This window comes from Lissotriton helveticus, chromosome 10, assembly GCF_964261635.1.
Source record: "Lissotriton helveticus chromosome 10, aLisHel1.1, whole genome shotgun sequence".
Taxonomy (NCBI): domain Eukaryota; kingdom Metazoa; phylum Chordata; class Amphibia; order Caudata; family Salamandridae; genus Lissotriton; species Lissotriton helveticus.
This window is the reverse complement of record NC_136071.1, coordinates 1,198,553,156-1,198,573,102: the sequence shown is the minus strand read 5'-3', so window position 1 is coordinate 1,198,573,102 and position 19,947 is coordinate 1,198,553,156.

The following is a 19,947-nucleotide window of genomic DNA, read 5'->3' as shown; positions in this document are numbered from 1 at the left end:
TGATTATTTTTAAATACCGGTCACAAACACAGTGATATGTGATAATGTGTGCACCTGAATGGTTTGAGCACACACAGTGACATGTTGATTTGTTCCTTTTTTTGTAGAGTTGTCCCCTGAGGAAGGGCTTACATATTAGCCCGAAATGCATTGGGGAAGGAATTATATCTGATGATGCTAATGTTGGATGTACAATCAGTAACCTACATGTTATGGAAACTTTGATGAACAATTAAATATTTTTTGGAACCCCAAGATGAGAAGTAACGTTGATGATTAAACAGTTAGACTTTTCAGTCTGAACCACAGAGCGGTGCAACAGGGTGTCTCCTTCCATTGGGAGGAGCTTTGTATTAGTTTTCAGTTTCGCTGGGAGGTACAGACAGCGCCCAACCCTGCTCGCACGCTATAAAGTTTACTATTGACTATAATCACTGAATTACCGCTGTGCAAGTCCTGCATCTTTTAGTTGGATTCTACCCTTTTCTGTCCAAGGATTTAGCACGCCATTTGGTTTAAAAATGAATTACGAAAGCATAACCAGCATGACTGATTTAAAAGCAGACACCTTCGCCTTCTCGGCGGGGGACGCAGATAAAATCTATGAGATGATCCAGGAGGAAGTCATAGCAGCTGCTAGCACTCGCAGCCCTGAAAGCAACTTAAAACAATTACTCTACTTGTTGAAAAAGGAATGTAATCAGAAACTACACGCATCAACGTTGGTGCGGTACCATCGCGCCCAGCGAATCCCCAGGGGCCTACGGGTTCCCCTAAAACCTCTTTTGTGCAAAAATAATGCGAAATTTGTTGAGAGATGGTTTGCTATCCTCAACAAATGTTCGTTAGATTTAATACTTTTGATAGTGGAGGAACTATCTAAATCACTTGAAGAATTGACCAAAGATATCAAAACCATCAGGGCGGAACTGGACGAAGCCATGGACCCCGTTGAATTGGCAACCTTGTTGGAAGACGTGAATACCCAACTAGATAAACACACAAGGGAAACTCAAGAACGGAAACTACGCAAATATAAAAGGGACACCATCGATTATAAGCTCGGCGAGGTGTACACTTGGGCAGAAGTGTACGCCCGCCGACGCCCCAACCGAGCGTATAATCCATACTCGGAGAATGAGACTTCCTCCTCAGATGGAGATAACAGAACAACTAAGACAACGAGGGCTTCAACTGAGGTGACACCCACTGAGCAACAACCAGGCACCTCTACATCCACGGTTCATTTTTTAGAGGAGGGTTCAAATCAAACCACAGATCCAGGAGGGGAAAAACCCGCAGAGGTGGTAAAAGAATTGCCAAAAGCCAAGAAACCTTACCGTCGGAGATGAATACTGTTGACAATTTGGTGATAAATATTTCTTCCATAGAACTGTCACGGGAAGAATTACGAGTATTACAGAAGGGACAAACTTTCGTACCAACCACACAAACCAACACGTTAGAGCTTGAAGTGAGCACATTCAAATTGGTCAGAAACATCAGACTCCGACATTATTTTGAAAACATAGTCACCGTAGCAGACACTGATGATGACATGTTAAGAGGGCTTCGACCACGCAGTACATTCATGGCTCCTGTCAGTCACAAAATCATTGATGTATTCGAGAGCATGGTGAAAAATGATCTATTGAAATTGCCCTTTCAAACCAAAGCAAAACGTGAAAATTTGACGAAAACGGAAAAAAACACGTTACGTAAAATTGCGAACAATCCCAACATAGTATGTCAGACAGCTGATAAAGGTGGTGCGTTAGTCATCATGGACGCTAAATTTTACCAAGAGGAAGTATTGATTCACACGAGCGATCATAACACTTATGCCTCATTGAACGCTGACCCAACCAAGGAATTCTTGATGACATTACTTGATATCATCAACAAAGCATTTGACCAAGGAACCATCAACGATCGGACACGACGTTACCTCACACCGGAGAACCCAAAACCACCAACGTTGTACATGTTGCCCAAGATGCACAAGCATCCAACTAGACCCCCGTTTAGACCGATAGTGTCCACGAAGGGATCCATACACGAACACATTGGGAAATTTTTGGACAGATACTTGCAACCATTCGTATTGAACACCAGGTCACACATAAGGGATACAACAGATTTCCTTGTGAAATTGGAAGAAGTGATAAAAACATCCCAAGATGAAGATTTACTTATGTGTACAGTGGACGTCTGTTCACTCTACACATCAATACCGCATGACATGGGCATCACGGCCATTGAACAAGAACTGGCAAATTCAGATCTGGATCCAGACATGAAAATTTTGATCATGGAATTAATGATTTTTACACTCTTCCATAGCTATTTCACAGTGTTCAACCAATGGTTTCACCAACTGAATGGGACAGCCATGGGAAATTGTGCCGCGCCGTCCTATGCGAATATCGTGATGAAAGCGTTTGAAGAAACACACATCCTCAACCAGAATACCTGGTTAAGACATGGGAAAATCTTCTTGAGATTTATTGATGACATTTTTATTCTTTGGAAGGGAACAGAGTTGGAGTTAACAGAATTTCTCAACACATGGAATGGCATTAACCAGCGAATACAATTCACTTGGAACATGGATAGAACGTGTATACATTTCTTGGATGTGGAGATACAATGCAACAACAGAAATTGGAACACCACGATATTTCGGAAGCCTACAGATAGGAACTCACTTTTACATCACCAGAGTTTTCACAGACCCGGGCTAAAGCAGAATTTACCCCTATCGCAACTGATGCGAGTAAAAAGAATAGTATCTTCGGAAGATACTTGCAAACAGGAAGTAACCACCATGGTGGAAAGATTCAAAAACCGTGGTTATCCACAACAAATCTTAGATACAGCAGTCAGCAAAGTTGGAGACATGAAAAGAGAAGATTTGCTACAACCAACCGTCAAACCAGTTAACACCAGGATGGTGGTGGTCTCCAAATACAGCATTTTGAGTAACTGCTACAAGAACATTATTCGCAAACATTGGGCACTGTTGAAATTTGAACCAGATTTCAGAGGCATCTTTGATCAACCACCTATGTTTGCATACACCAGGGGTCGTAATCTGAAGGAAATTCTGAAGAAATCTACCACAGAGGGTGAATCCACCACATTCAAAGGGTTACGTCCTTGTTACAATTGCAGCAATTGCAACAATTGCATCCTTGGGAACACCATCAGTCACCCCATGAAGGGTTACCCCGTGAAATTAAAAGTGAATGCAACCTGCAACTCAGCCAATCTAATTTACATGCTTAAGTGCCCATGTGGAAAGTGTTACATTGGACATACGGAGAGGAAGATCAGGACCCGTTTACTTGAGCATAAGAGCAATATAAGAACAGGAAACTTGAAATCTACTGTTGCAGCACATTTCGTAGAACAAAAACATTCTGTAGCTCAACTTAAATTTGTCATACTTGAACAAATCACCCCCACTCACAACAACAAAGAGACATTGCTAAAAAGAGAAAACTTTTGGATTCGCTACATGGCATCGATGCAGCCACACGGTCTGAATGATCGAATTGAGTTTTTATGTTATCTGTAACCAGTTATGTTTATGCATATACATTGTGTTTCTGAAGCTTATCCTATGTGACCATGTTTTCTTTCACTTTTATTTTTCGCGTACACTTGGAATGCCTCACCCAATATGGCCGCCGCGTTTTTTGTTTGCACTGGTCTTTATTAGTCCGTTTTCACTTTTCACTCTAATGCATGAGCCGGTAAAAACTGCACCCAGTGAGAACACCGCCGGGGTTCCCGACACATTGACGGCTATGCGCGCTTTGAAACGCAGCACCGAGTAAGTACTCTCGCATGAGACCACGTTATCAGATGTAGAAACGAAGTTAACGTTCCTTGGTTAACACGCGCTGTTCTGTTACAGAGACAGCGTCAAAGCTTGTTGAAACAGTCCGTGAGTATACTGCTCACGTTAATGCATGTTTAACGGCCTAGATCACTTTTAAGTTCACGGTTCGGTGATCGGGGTATAAGGTGGCTTCTACCTTGACTCTTTTTCACGTTTATTGGCTTGATGGATCTTCATCAAAATACCATCTTTTTTCCGACTGAAGATTATACTTTTAAACAAACAACACACGCATGAGTGTTGGCTTTCACCAGAACATTCGGGCACCTTTTTTTGATTATTTTTAAATACCGGTCACAAACACAGTGATATGTGATAATGTGTGCACCTGAATGGTTTGAGCACACACAGTGACATGTTGATTTGTTCCTTTTTTTGTAGAGTTGTCCCCTGAGGAAGGGCTTACATATTAGCCCGAAATGCATTGGGGAAGGAATTATATCTGATGATGCTAATGTTGGATGTACAATCAGTAACCTACATGTTATGGAAACTTTGATGAACAATTAAATATTTTTTGGAACCCCAAGATGAGAAGTAACGTTGATGATTAAACAGTTAGACTTTTCAGTCTGAACCACAGAGCGGTGCAACAGGGTGTCTCCTTCCATTGGGAGGAGCTTTGTATTAGTTTTCAGTTTCGCTGGGAGGTACAGACAGCGCCCAACCCTGCTCGCACGCTATAAAGTTTACTATTGACTATAATCACTGAATTACCGCTGTGCAAGTCCTGCATCTTTTAGTTGGATACTCCCTGACATTTCCCAGAAAGGTAGCTATTATAAAATGCAAAGCGCATAAGAGTGACGGATGATGTTGGAAAAGGCAATGCCCTGGCTGACCAGACAGCCAAATTTCCTTAAGCAAAAGGAAGGAATGTATGTGGGAGGTCCCGCCAGGTGGGTGGCAGAGGGGGGCATGGTTGAAGATACTATACAGAGTGTGATAGATATTCAGTCCCATGCTACCCCTGAGGAGCTGAGGATGTGGGCGGAGCATTTAGCAGTAAAGGAAATAGATGGTTGTTGGGCCCGTATCACTATGGAGAGACAATGGATGTTGCCCGACAATCATGTGCTACCGGTAGTAACGATGGCCCATGGACCTGCTCACATTAGTGCGAAAGGGATATGCAAGTTGCTGGAACCCACCTGGTATAACTCAAAGATACCAGCATATCCTGAGAGGATGGTCAAAACATGCATGATTTGCCTTATGTACAACCCGGGAAAAGGCACACTAACCCCTGGAGGAGGATTGTTTCACCCTACCGTTCCTTTTGAAGCCCTCCAGATGGATTATATCCAGATGGACAGATGTAACAGTTTAAAATACATCCTGGTGGTGGTCTGTACCTTCAGCCGATGGATATAGGCCTACCCTGTCAAAGATTGTACCGCTATCACTACAGCCAAAATACTATTGAAAGAATACTTCCCACCATTCGGTTTGCCCCGTTTGGTCTGGAGTGACAATGGGACAGACTTTACGGCTCAAATAATGGAGTATGTCTGTTCAGCACGGTATACAACCTTTACAACGCAACTTTTACAACGCACTACCATTACAACAAAACTTTTACAACGCAACATCCATTACAACGCATGCATTTACAACGCAGTCATTACAACGCATGACACTACAACGCACACCACTACAACGCATAACATTACAACGCAGTCATTACAACGCATACCATTACAACGCATAGCATTACAACACATTATACCCTTACACTATCCAACACTTACCCTACTGTTGCACCCCCTGGAGTTAGAATAGTAATTATTACCCCTACACTATCCAACACTTACCCTACTGTTGCACCCCCTGGAGTTAGAATAGTAATTTTTACCCCTACACTATCCAACACTTACCCTACTGTTGCACCCCCTGGAGTTAGAATAGTAATTTTTACCCCTACACTATCCAACACTTACCTTACATGCAATGCAATGTAATGCGTTGTAATGGTATGCGTTGTAAATGTAGTATGCGTTGTAGTGGAATGCGTTGTAAAGGTAGTTTCAAAGAATTCGTTGTAATGGCATGCGTTGTAATGGTGTGCGTTGTAATGGATGTTGCGGTGTAAAAAATGCGTTGTAAAGGTAGGCGTTGTAAAAGTATGCGTTGTAACGTCATACATCCGTTCAGCACTGGGTATAAAACAAAAATGTCATGCAGCTAACCGTCCCCAATCAGCAGGTCTAGTGGAGGTGTACAATAGCATCCTAAAGACTAAAATGGCCAAGATTATAGCCAAGACAGGTGTCACTTGGGTTGATGCTCTGCCCCTGGCCCTGCTGTCTGTCCGGACAACGGCCCATACCAGGATAGGCCTATCTCCCCATGAGATTGTGTTCGGGAGGCCTGCCAATGTGTGGGGTGTTCCACGGCCCCAGAAACTGTCTGATGTCGAATACCCTGTGATGACTGATTATCTGTACAGTTTGACTAACACATTTCGTACTCTTTACCACCAGGTGCAGGAGGCCATACCTGATAAAAGCGATGGCCCGGGACACGTTATCCATCCTGGCGACTGGGTCCTGATTTGAAATTTGCAATGTACTAAGAGCCTTGAGCCCCGCTGGACGCAGCCCCGTCAGGTGTTACTGGCCACCTACACCGCCGTGAAAGTTGAGGGACGGCAGAACTGGATCCACGCCATGCACTGTAGACGAGTGCCTCTGCTTCTCCCCTATGATCAGTGGGTGAGAGAAGGACAAGGAGACTCAGAGACAGAAATATTCCCGACGTTTGTTCCCTTCAGCGACGTAAGATTACTTTCCACATCTACGGAAGCAGAGAGTGACAGTATACTGAAGAGAAAGAGAAAACACTCCCCTCACTCTGCTCAGCATCAGGAACAATTATTCCCCGACCATACTGTTCCTTCTTCTACCGGATATAACTTGCGTTCCAGTAGGAAGGCTTGCCCTTGACTTCGCTCAGGTGCCTATAGGCTGTAGGGCTGTGATCTCCCGGCTAAGAACGGTACTGGTATGTCAGACTAAGGTACGCCATAGAGCTCTTGGCACCTGCATCCAGTGTAGCAACCACCAATCACAGACAGCCGCTAGTGGTCCCTGGCTTAGTACAATGGCAGCCGTCCAATACACCCAAGTCCAGAAACGATATGTCAGTCTCCTTCATAGCAAGTGCTTTGTAGCCCCCGTGGTGACGCTGTTTGTCTCAATCATCTTATCTATCATCAGTTGGATGTTACTGATCTACTATCCTGTTACCCCACCAACTCCTACCCCGACTCCTGTAGAGCATCAGTATTTCACTTTTCCCGCCCACGAATTGCCCACTGTGCAGAATTTTTCAATAAGACCTTTGTCCAGATGTTACAGCATCATCAGCTGATCATAAATACTTCCAACTGTTGGGTATGTGGGCTGATGCCGCATGCTATGGCACAACCTGTTCCATTCTTTCCTTATCCTTTCTCCATCTCTGGCTCCTGCCTTGCATGGCGGATATTGATGCAGGAGGCCAATACTGTCAATGGTACTGCCAATTCTGCCCTTGGAACCTTTCAAGATGACTTCTGGCAAAACAGGTCTGGCAATATCATTACCCCTTTTTGCCCGACCAGTTCATCCACATTGCTATTACCACCGGATGAACTCGGTGAGATGGTGGTATTTAACTCAACTTCTCGACAAACATTTACCAAATTTCGGGCCAGAAGGCTACTACCTGATGTACGAAACACTCTGAATGTTATAAATGTGCGGGCCGTGTCTGCATCCATGGCTTAGGAACTAAGAAAGTTGGTACTAGTATCTGTGACATCGCTAAAACTTTGAACTCTACGTCTTCTCCAAAGTTGGTGGCGTCCCCAACATTTACTTTATCCGTGGCACAGCAGCCTACACTTGGCTCCCCCGTAACTGGTCTGGTACCTGCTATCTGGCCTTGCTCCTTCCACCGACGTATTCTACCCATGGAGATTACCACCTGTTGATGAAGGGCACTTTGCGCCACTCACGTAGGGGTATCTTATCTGCTAAGGATACAGTAGGCCAGGAAGCTGGGGACTTCTTTAAGGGGTTCTTCCCATTCTGGGGCCCAATGGCAAACAGTAGAGCTATACGATCACAGAAACAGCTGGTACCCTCTCCAACATCACTGCAGAGCTACGGGCAAAACGCCTTGTAACACTTCAAAATCGTATGGTCCTTGACATCATCCTCGCTGATCGTGGTGGTGCGTGTAAATTGATTGGCTCCAGCTGCTGTGTGTACATTCCTGATTATGCACCCACAGTATATGATGCCATCCAACGTCTGCATCACCCTTCCTCTGAAATTCATCAGGATGAAGGCAACTGGTCCCTCACAGGCTGGATATGGGGCCTCCTTTCCCAATGGGGATGGATGGTCCTCATCTTCCTTGCCTTGGGAGTGGCTGCCCTAGTCTTCTGTTGTTTGCGTATTCAGTGCCTGCCAATGCTCTGTGCAACCTTGGGGTAGCCGTGCGCTATATAAGATACACTAAATAAATAAATAAATGTGTTCAGGCCCTCAAGTCTCCACCCTCTAACATTCACGTCACTAATATGAAGATGATGCTCCAACAAGAAACAGATGATCTTATGAATATCGACGTCTCCTAGAGTATTTGCCACTCAATGGCAAAAGGAGGGTATGAGGACAAGTGTCCTTCTTGTCGGCATCCATTTTGTGTCATGACTCCATTGTTTTTACATTGCCATTTCATGTCAAACACCTCTGCACAACCCTTCTGGTCATTTCTGCTGATGTCTGTTGAAATTCTAGCTGTCACGATCACCCTGTCCTTCCTGCTCCTTGTGGTTGAGCCAATTTCAAAACCAAGAATTGGCCTCACCACCCTCGGACTGAACTCCTGCTCACATCCATCCTGTTTTGCAAGACTTGGTCACGACACCGTCCCAGAACTTGTTTCTTTCACATATCCTGTTGTTCAAGATCTGTCTGTTCTCTCGCGTACATATCCTGTTTTGCAAGACCTGTCCGTAATCTTTGTACCATCTGTTGCAGCCCCCGTCCTGCCTGACCAAAGAATGGTGTAACTATGTTTTTGACTCTGGGGCTCCAGGCCCCCACCCAAACTGGTTTCTTAAGGTGGGAAATATGTATATAAGGCCTGTAAGCTGCAGAGTGAAGCAGCAGCCTCCACTGTCTTGTTTCTAACGAGCTTGGGACTCTGTTCCATAGCCCGGGTTATTCGAATAAAACTTGGTTCCTCCTGCAGAGGAAGGCTCCTGTGTCTCCTTTTACTAAATAAGGAGGGTATGGAAGACTTGAGCGGTTCCCCCGCCACCGAGACCCAGTAAGTGGGTATAAACAGTTCTTCACCTGCTAGTCATCATTGGTCTTCAGGTGTCTGTAGATACTGGGTGTCTGCTAGTCATCATTGGTCTCCAGGTATCTGTAGATTCTAGTGTGTACTAGTCATCATTAGCCTGCAGGTGTCTGTAGATTCTAGTGTCTACTAGTCATCATTGGTCTGCAGGTGTCTGTAGATACTGGGTGTCTACTAGTCATCATTGGCCTTCAGGTGTCTGTAGATTCTAGTGTCTGCTAGTCATCAATGGCCTTCTGGTGTTTGTAGACTCTACTGCCTGCTAGTCTTCTTTGGTCTTCAGGGATCTCTGTAGATACTGGGGTCTTCTAGTCATCATTGATTTTAAGTGTTTGTAGATGCAAGTGTCTGCTAGTCATCATTGGTCTCCATGTGTCTGTAGATTCTAGTGTCTGCTAGTCATCATTGGCCTCTGGTGTCTGTAGATTCTAGTGTCTGCTATTCATCATTGGTATTCAGGTGTCTGTAGATACTGGGTGTCTACTAATAATCATTGGTCTCCAGGTGTCTGTAGATTCTAGTGTCTGCTAGTCCTCACTGGCCTTCAGGTTTCTGTAGATTCTAGTGTCAGTTAGCCATCACCGGCGTTCAGGTGTCTGTAGATTCCAGTGCCTGCCAGTCTTCCTTAGTCTTCACATGTCCGTAGATTCTAGTGCCTGCTAGTCATCATTGGTCTTCAGGTGTCTGTAGATACTGGGTGTCTGCTAGTCATCATTGGTCTCCAGGTGTCTGTAGATTCTAGTGTCTGCTAGATATCATTGGTCTTCAGGTGTCTGTAGACACTGGGTGTCTACTAGTCATCATTGGTCTCCAGGTGTCTATAGATTCTAGTGTCTGCTAGTCATCATTGGTCTTAAGGTGTCTGTAGATACTGGGTGGCTACTAGTCATTATTGGCCTCCAGGTGTCTGTAGATACTGGGTGTCTACTAGTCATTATTGGCCTCCAGGTGTCTATAGATTCTAGTGTCTGCTAGTCATCATAGGCCTTCAGGTGTCTGTAGATGTTAGTGTCTGCTAGTCATCATTGGCATTCATGTGTCTGTAGATTCTAGTGTCTGCTAGTCCTCACTGGCCTTCAGGTGTCTATAGATTCTAGTGTCTGCTAGTCCTCACCGGCGTTCAGGTGTCTGTAGATTCTAGTGTCTGCTAGTCCTCACTGGCCTTCAGGTGTCTGTAGATTCTAGTGTCTGCTAGTCCTCACTGGCCTTCAGGTGTCTATAGATTCTAGTGTCTGCTAGTCCTCACCGGCGTTCAGGTGTCTGTAGATTCTAGTGTCTGCTAGTCCTCACTGGCCTTCAGGCGTCTGTAGATTCTAGTGTATGCTAGTCTTCACCGGCGTTCAGGTGTCTGTAGATTCCAGTGCCTGCTAGTCATCCTTGGTCTTCATGTGTCTGATGATTCTGTGTCTGGCACTCTGCTAGTCATCACTGATGTTCAGATGTCTGCAAATATGTAGGGAAAGCTGTTGTATCCTGCTCTTCCTTCTTCCTTGTCCTTTCTTAGTGGCTTGTACTCTGCTGCCCAGCCAGGCTCTTTGAGATCATCCACTGTTCTAGTTGTGTATTTTTAAGTGAACTATCAGTTATTCCTGAGGCTGAGCAGCAGGGTGGCAAGACTACAAAAAAGGAACTACTTAAGAAAACTAAGAGGAATTGAATTGTACCCATTGCCAAAGTTTTCAAAGCCCCACCGGTGTCTACAATATCAGACAGCCCCCAGAAGTAGGTTGAGCGTTGGTATGTGGCTTGGGATTTGTTAAAAGTCTCCCTACACGTTGGATGATGCACAAGCGTGAAGTCTCTACAGCCTACTGAAGTGTCTCTTTTCAATTGCCACTGCTTCCTAAGAATAGTTTGATTTTGATTGGTAGATAGTATACTTCAAAACTTAAGTATTCTATATTGCGAGCTGGTAGTCAGTCCAACATACTTGGTTTTATCTGCCTTGAGAGTGAGATCGCTTATTTGGATTGGAAAGAGCTATTTTCACATCTGCTAATTGACAATGCGACTGAGGGGAGCCGGAGAGTTCAGGAACCCTGCTGTGAACCTACATCTTTGGGAGTGTTTCTTTCTTACTATTAGGTGCAGCTGGGTGTATGACGTTACAACGCATACTTTTACCACGCATACCTTTACAACGCGGTTTTTACCACGCATACCATTACAACGCATAGCGCTTAGAGGTGCTATATAGTGGTAAGTATAATTTTCTATTCCAACTCCAGTCCCCGTGGACACTAGGGAAGGTGTTGGATAGAAAATTAAACTTATTCCCTATCCTAGAGCGCCCCCCAGCGCAATGCGTTGTAATGGTATGCGTGGTAATGCCTGCGTTGTAATGGTAGTGCGTTGTAAAAATTTCGTTGTAAACGTTACATACCGGTGCAGCTGTTTGGCATCAAGAAGCACAGTGACTAAGATGGCATATGTGAAGAGTTAGTACACAGGGGGTGCATTTTCATCTTTGTGGGGCATGAAGGGAGAAGTCTTACTTAACCGTGAGTTTGGGTTTTGTCTTTCATTGAGATGCTACGTTGAGACTTCTCGTCTGCATTCAACCGGAGAGGAGTTAGCCTAACGGCTTGAGCGCTCGACCTCGGACCTGGGGATCAAGTCTCGGTAACGACGCCAAAACCTCCTGTGATTCTGGGCAAATCACTTAATCTCCCTGTGCCTAAAATGAATGCGTGTCCTCATGTAACGTAACTGGTTCTATGTATAGCGTTCTGATACCCGATTCGGTTCGGGTCTAGTTTGCGCTATAGAAAACTCTGTCGCATTTGAACACAAACAAAGCCCTTGACAAGAACTGCACGTGCTTACCTGTGCGGGTTTTATCGCGTGCAGTCTTCTCCATGTTGTGCCCCACGTCATTGTGACAAATCTTTTGCCTCATCTACTACAATGCTTTTTGCTGTTCGGGGGCACGCTGCTGCCGTGAGCCCCCCGACGCGGCATAGCACAACGTGCCGCCATTTTGAAGCTGGCTTTCTGGACCGTTACTCGTATGTTCTTAGCTTCTACTTGCCAACCACGCTCTCCGCACTTATACGGATGCAGCACAGGCGGCCTGAGAGAGCGTCCCTGTTAGAGAACGTGGTGACTGACTCCTGATCTTCCCACATTTTAAGATATATTCACACGCTACTTCGACTTTGTTTTGTGATAAAGTAGTTTTGCACCAGTGCATCTACTAAGTGGAATCCGGAACTAATCGGGGAGAAAGTTCCTTCCGAGGATTGACTATGGTGACTAATTTTATTGTATTCATTTCTTATGTTTGAAATGTTGTCACCTGTATCTTGCACGGTGACTAATTTACTAAATGTGCAATTGGTCTGATGATTAATTACCTGCTATGTGATGCTTTAGACAGGCCATTTCATGCACATCCGTACTATGCTTTCTTTGAAGTTCAGGATAGCTCAGAGCTGAGCGTCCTAACCTTTCTGTGGGGAGCCATTTTTGTGTTCAATATATATATTGAGGTGCTCTACCCCGTTTGTTTTGCTATTGTTTAGTTTACTGGTCCTGGACCACTTTAGAGCTCTATTTGGATGAGCTGTTTAATGCCATTTATTATTACAGGTAATGAGCAATTGAGACGCTCGATTCGTTCAATGTTTACTTGTACTGAAATGAACCATTAGATGCTCAATTTATTTGAGGTGTAAAATTCCATTTTTTCTGGTGATGTGTTTTTGAGTATTTGATTTTGTAATGCGTACTTGTGCGGAGCCACTTTCATGCTCAATTTTCATTGAGGTGCTCCATTATATTTAATCTCGTGATTATTTGTAGGAATTTTAATTCTGCTACGCTTGTTGGAGCCATTTATTTGCTCAATATCTATTGAGGTGCTCCATTCTGGTTATGCTTGCTGTTGATGGGCCATTGAGGTGCTCAGTGTTTGTGAGGCGCCGTAGAAGTGCTTAGTTATATTTATGCTTACATGTTGTGAACCACATAGGTGCTCTACTCGCAAGAGGAGTTCTATTCGTATTGATATACTCAGTTCTATTTATATTTACTGGTGATGAGCCTGGGGCTCAATTCTGTTGGTGCTTATGTATGCTGAACCACTTCGGTGCTCTATATTGTTAGAGGTGTTCAAATTGTATTTATGATTGACGGTACTGAACCTTTATTGCTCAATTTCCATTGAGTTGTTCAGTTCCATTTGTCCAGTGAAGAATGGGTTTTCCTTCCCATTTCCATTCTAATGTGGATTTTGTCAAGTGGTGTATCATAACCACTTTTAGTCATTCTTGCATTCTTTTGTTAGCTCATGGTGTTGGTACAATCTTGGTACCCTCGCCCTTTTGTGTTTACCTCTTCTCTCCAGCATTGTGAAGAGGGTGTTTATATTTGTGCGTTTTAGGTTCTTCCTTTCTTCTGCTCTCTGTTTTATCTTCTTCATCTTTTCGGTTAAAGGGGGAAGGTGTGTTGTATCCTGCTTGTCCTTCTTTCTTGTCCTTTCTTAGTGTCTTGTACTCTGCTGCCAGCCAGTCTCTGTGAGGTCATCCACTGTTCTAGTTGTCTATGTTTAAGTGAGCTGTCAGTTATACCTGAGGCTCAGCAGCAGGGTGGCTGCTCCCGGTGGGGCCTTTACTGAAGCCTTTTCTAGAACTTACCATCTATATCACATGCTGTACATGTCCTCCTTGTAATTTCATTTAATCAATAAATCTACCCCTTGAACACAGCAACTAAGGAATCATCTTTATTTTTATTGGATTTTACACAAGATTTACTAAATTATCGCAGATCTCAGCACATTTATTAAATATGGACTGCTGCTGCTGCTCTCTAACCCCCCTGCTGGTGGAGACAGTGGTAGCACTTCTACTGCTAGTGTGTGAGTAGCACCGTGCACACCAAACTACGGAGGTATGTGTGTGGTGTGTTGCATAGGTTTTGTACTGAAAGGGTACCCTTTCAATATACCATGACTAGACACATTTTTTAATATTTCACACACTGCGTGTGTGCTGTACTGGCAGCAAACCTGTGATGTGTTCAAATAAAACGTCGATGGAAATAAAAATATTCCTCCATCTTTGCACCTGCCTTGAGGAGGAGTTAGTTTTTGACACAAAGCAAGGTCTGGCAATCTTTAGAGACTGGCTTTGTGTCAAAAACCCTGGGTGGTTGAGCTTGAATGCTAAAGTATCAGCCCGGAAATTCCCCTTGACGCAAATATTCGCAACACAGCAGAAGAAGGTATTTGGACTAACAGAAATTGCGCTTTTCCAGTGGGAAAAAAAGGTTTGGTGAGGTCAGCTGGATTATGAAAATCTGGTAGTACATATTTGTCTTTGTGCCCATGAAAGTGGTGGATGATTTATAGTTTTTTGAGGGCATGTGTTGGTATTTAGGTGTTGTCAAATCTTCAGGGCTCAGGGAGCTGGGGGGTACCCAAGCAATCCTGGTAGTAGTACTGCAGCTTTCCAGGACCCTCAGAAACCAGACACTACTGCAGCTCACTGATGAACCAGGAGGCTGCTCTTGAGCCTTGGGCTTGCAGGGCAGTGAGGTGGAACAGCTGGGGCTCACCTCTGGATGGCGACGTGGGTCTGAGAGCTCAGAGACAAACAACACTCAGAGATGTGCAAGAACTTCAATCTCCAGGGTGGGAACTTTATGAAAACTGTAGGAAGGTGGAATCTGACTGCATGGTTATTCCCATTTTTTTCCTGGTGTTTTGCTGGTTTTCGACTTAGTCTGGCTGGGATCCTGCTAATCAGGACCCCAGTGTATCTGCTTTCTCCCTAAATTGATTGCATGCACTTTAGGTACACTCCATATTGGATACTGGGGTACCCTTATCAGTCCCTAGTATATGGTATACTTTGTACCAAGGGCATGGGTACCCCAGAGGCCTCCCAGGGGCTGCAGCATGTATATGTATAAATTGTTTTATAACGCGCACTGTTACTTGGGAGTATCCTGGCGCATGTATTATGCCACCCCTGGGAGACCATTGAAATGGATACCACAGGTCTGCTACTGCAACCTGTGTAAGGTGGTGCATGCACCCCTTACTGTGGTATAGACTCACTATATCTATTCTACATCACTGCACATATAAACCTATCAGTCACCCCTATGGCAGGGCTTATCAATCCTGAAGGCAGGGTGCTGTGTTTTATGTGAGATTGTGCTCCTGCATGAAGAAACCCCCTCTGCAGCCTTCAGAACCTATTTTCTGGAAATGTTTGTGATGCAGCCAACCATATATATTTAAGTGCATTATAACCTCGCAGTAAATGCAAACTTTTTTTTTTGCAGAGTTTTATATAGCGCAAACTTAATCTGAATGGTGTATCAGATCGCTTTACATGGCACCAGTTACGTTACATGAGGACACATATTCTTTTTTGTTAGGCACGGGGAGATTAAGTGGTTTGCCCAGAATCACAGGATGTTCAGCGTCATTGCCGAGACTTGAACCCAGTTCCCCCAGATTCGAGGTCGACCGCCCTAGCCGTTAGGCTGCTTAGAAACATGTTGTGTTTAGTGTCAAGCACCTTGGAATCATACCTCCACACCAGTAACTGGCAGGGAAGGTATGATTCCACCCTTCTAGAGGGACTTATGTGACACACCGGGCTTCCCGGTACCAGCTTTCTCGATCTGGGAATCACAAAATGGATGCTGCCAGCCACAGACACGAGTCTGCCCTCCTGCTGCCTAGCCAAGCTCGAGGAGGGGAAGGCATGACAATAGGTTTCCTGTCACAGGGAGGTGTGACTACCTCCCAGACATGATTTCGTGAATTGGGGCTGGGTGGGTACACTCCGAGAGTGTTTGAAGTCTGCACTGGTGGCATATTTGGTGTCCCTGTGCATAGTCCAGTTCAAACATGTTGCAGGAGCCGTTGGCTCCTGCTCTGGCGAGAAACTGGACAAAGGACATGGGTGTCATCACCCCTCTGTCGTGACCCTCCCATAGGTGGGTCCCCAGAGTTTGTCCAACCCCTTCCCTAGGTATAAAGTAGGAACCCCTGACTACAGGACTTTAGATTTTACCTGGACTAAACTCTGCTACAGAAACCAAGTACTTTGAAATCTACACTACACTGGATGACTGAAGAATCTTCCTTGGCGTAAAGGAGTTACTCCCATGCAGCAGCAGACACCTAAACCCATCTGACCCGTTTGCATCTCCTGTGCTCTTGAGGACTCCAAAGATTTCTGCAACACAGGAGCTGGGTTCCTGAGGTCTCTGAGATTGATCTGCTCTCTCAGCAATTCTGAGACCAGTATCCCTCGTGGGGACCGTGCAACTCGAACCCCTGTGCACCGTGTACTTTTGCAGCAGCATATGCTTTTCGGAGATCACTGAGGCTTTGCTTTGGGCTAATTGCAGTCATGAACCCGAGCAGTATTTCCACTGAAGATTTCCAGCCTACATTCCACGAGTCTCCAGTGGGCTGGTATTTTTCGTGATTCAGCTTGAAGTCCCTTCACAATCCCTGGTCCGTTGGCCTGTGGGTCCCTGTGAAGGTAACTTTGACTTTCCTTTGGCTTTCCGGTTGCTCCAGACATGCCCTGTCTCTCCTTTGCTTGGAGAGTCCCCAAAACCTTGCTGGTTCTCACCGTAGCTTGTTTCCTCTGCCCAAGTGGGTCGCAATTGCCAAGGCTTGTTGGTGTTCGATCCGGACACTGAACCCCCAGCACTCAACATCCTTTATGGGACAGCTCACCTCTGGACTTTGGTTATCGTCGGCATTTCCTGGTGCCCGTGGCTGCAGAGTGAAGCATTCTATCTACGCATCTGAAGCACCCGACAGCGGTGGGCATTCGTCTACTGAGCCCCTGGTCACCCTGAAGTGACTCAGACTCTGTCCCCTCTGCTTTCAGGTTCTTCTCACCTCAAATACAAGCTTGGATTCCACCTGACATTTTTCATCTTCGCGGCAACAGCACTTTTTTGCATCAGTCCATTGAAAACGACGAAGTTTTCTGACATCACTTGACCCCTATGCACCCGGCTCCTCTGGGATAGGTAACACGGGTATGTTGGTACTCTCAAAGGTGCTGGACTTAGAACCTTCTATGTTTAAAAGGGTTTGCTTAAATTCCTTTCCGAAGTGTCCTTAATCTCTAAAATTCCAACCACGACTTTCCCAACGAGTTGTACGGAGCTCATGCCTGTGTTCACACACTGCACACGTCCCCCGTGGGTCCCCTGTGTCACTACTTTGGGTGGTTCCTTGGGGTCCCCGCGATTCTACGTGCTGTAGGCACTGTGTCTAGTTGAGTAGTTGTTATACGACTTTCTTAATATATGGTTCGGTCTCCCCCTGGAGCCCGCTGTGTATTGTGCTACTTACTGTCATTCTAGTGCTTTAATACTGTGTGCTTTGTGCTCTAATCCCATAAAGAGGTTAGTAGAGAGTGTTTAGTAATAAATACATTTATTTTATATTTTCCTTGTGTGGTTCTCCTCTCATTTGGTCATTCAGTAGATTCTGATCTGGTAAAAGAAGCTGCTTTACACTCCTTCAAGACTTAGCCTGAAGGCTGCTCTCCATAGCAACCACTAGGATAGATTTCAATAAACATTATCTGTAAACCTATCATCAATAAGGGTTGTTTGGACGGGTACAAGGTGCCCACTTTAATTAGTGGTCAGTATATACCAGGTCAACTTCTCACAAAAATTAGAATACCTTTTTTCAAATTAAGATGGGTTAATGGTGTGTAGCTTCTTGCCTGGGTGTGTCCATTGTTATCATAGAAGAATTCTGCTAATATAAGTATAAAGTTATTGTGCTACTTAGCGCCTCTGTTGGGATAGTGAGCCTGAGGAAGGGGCAGGAGGGGGGAATGACTTGTGTTGCCATGCTGTTTTGAGCTGTGGTGCCCTCTGAATATCGAATCAACAATATTGATGAGGCAGAATATCGAAAATACAATTTTGACAAGTAAGTCTAGATTTAGTTTGCCTAACGCCACAAATTTGTACCTATGCAGTACATATATCTTCAAGGTATGTAGATGTGGAGATACGAATAGTAAATTTACACGTCTCTATATGCTCTTACCTATTGGTTGATATTGCCCCTTAATAAGTCAATAGCCTATCCTCGATAAGAGTATGTCAAGCTGTTGTTGGCATCAACAATCAGTCGTAAAATCCTTCCGCTGTCATTGGCTCTGTCATTTGGTGGATTTTTTACTTAGTTAGCTTAGAAAGAGCTTGGATTAGACGTATAAGCTCACAAAAGATTGCTCTATTTCTATTTTTAAAAAGTGCTATACCATTAAAACGATCATCAGTGTAAAAAAACTTAATTGTATTTTTACTTCCTTTTTATGTTTTGGCCTAGTGGCTTTGCCACCATGGGGAAATCTTTGCATTAATTATACAAAAAATTGTCACCTTTCTGGAATTTTAGAAAATCCTCAAGTTACATATAATATAGTGTTAGTAATCACGTATAATAACCCAGAAAGTATCAACAAGTTTAACAAAATATGAATTTGGTTTTATAGTTGTTAAAGCTGTAGGAGAGTAGGATCTGCTTTGTTGGAGAGTAGGGTCTGCTTCCTATGGTTACCCACACTTTTTGCTGTGATTCTCTGTTTTTTCGACTTTAGTCTGGCTGTGGCCCTGCTAATCAGGCCCACAGCCTAGATGTTCTCTCTCTAAATTGATACCATGTACTTTAGGTACATACCAGATTGGTTACTGGGTCACCCTTGTGAGCCCCTGTATAGTGTACCCTAGGTACCCAGGGCACAGGTACCCCAGAGGCCTACCAGGGGCTGAAGCATTGTGCCACCCCTGATTTGCCTTCCAAACTGACACCACAGGTCTGTTCACACTGCCTGGGTAAGGTGCTGTAATCACCCCTTACTTAGATATAGTATACCTATATCTATATATATATGAGAGAGCACAAGTCTGGGAAAAAATGTATAAGTGCACCATATTTACAAGCACGTAGTTAGTTAATATATACTTTGCACCAGAGTGTCTTATATTCAGTAATGAAACGTATAGAGTGTTCAAGTAGGATAATATCCATCATAGCAGTGTGAGACTAATGTAGAAGTGTTGGAATGAATATGAAAACCTCACGTTCTCATGTTAAAAGGAATCATGTCAGAGTTGGACAGAACTTTGAAAACCAGTTACATTGTGTAGGCCTCAGGGCAATTCACAGCAAATCTAAACGTGCTGCTAAAATAATGTGAGATGGGGTTAACGTGGTTCTTCCAAAATGTATTATCGAATTTAGTATTGAAATATATGCTTTATAGATGTGTTGCTTTTAGAAATGTGTGTTAGTTAAGAATACTGTTTAAATGCAAGTTAAATGTTTTTAAAGTACAGGGACCCGCTTCATGTAAATCAAGTAGGCCTGAACTGATAATGTCATCCCTTTGATCTGCCATATGCTCGTTAGAGAAGAAGTCGAGAGGTGCCAAGTACTGAGAGCTACGTATGTTTTATAGCCTATAGATATGGTAAAGTCTGGAATTTGAGGCCTACTGTAGGACGGTCTGTATGCAGGTGCGAGGGGTCCTAATCAGTTAGAATGAAAGGGGCTTTGTTCAGTGGCGCTTGGCGCAGGCCTGTAGGAGTTCTCAGGAATTTCAGGAGGCACCGACGCGCTGGAGAAGAAGTCTGGGAACCAAGGTCAACTTTAACGAGGGTCTTGAAGA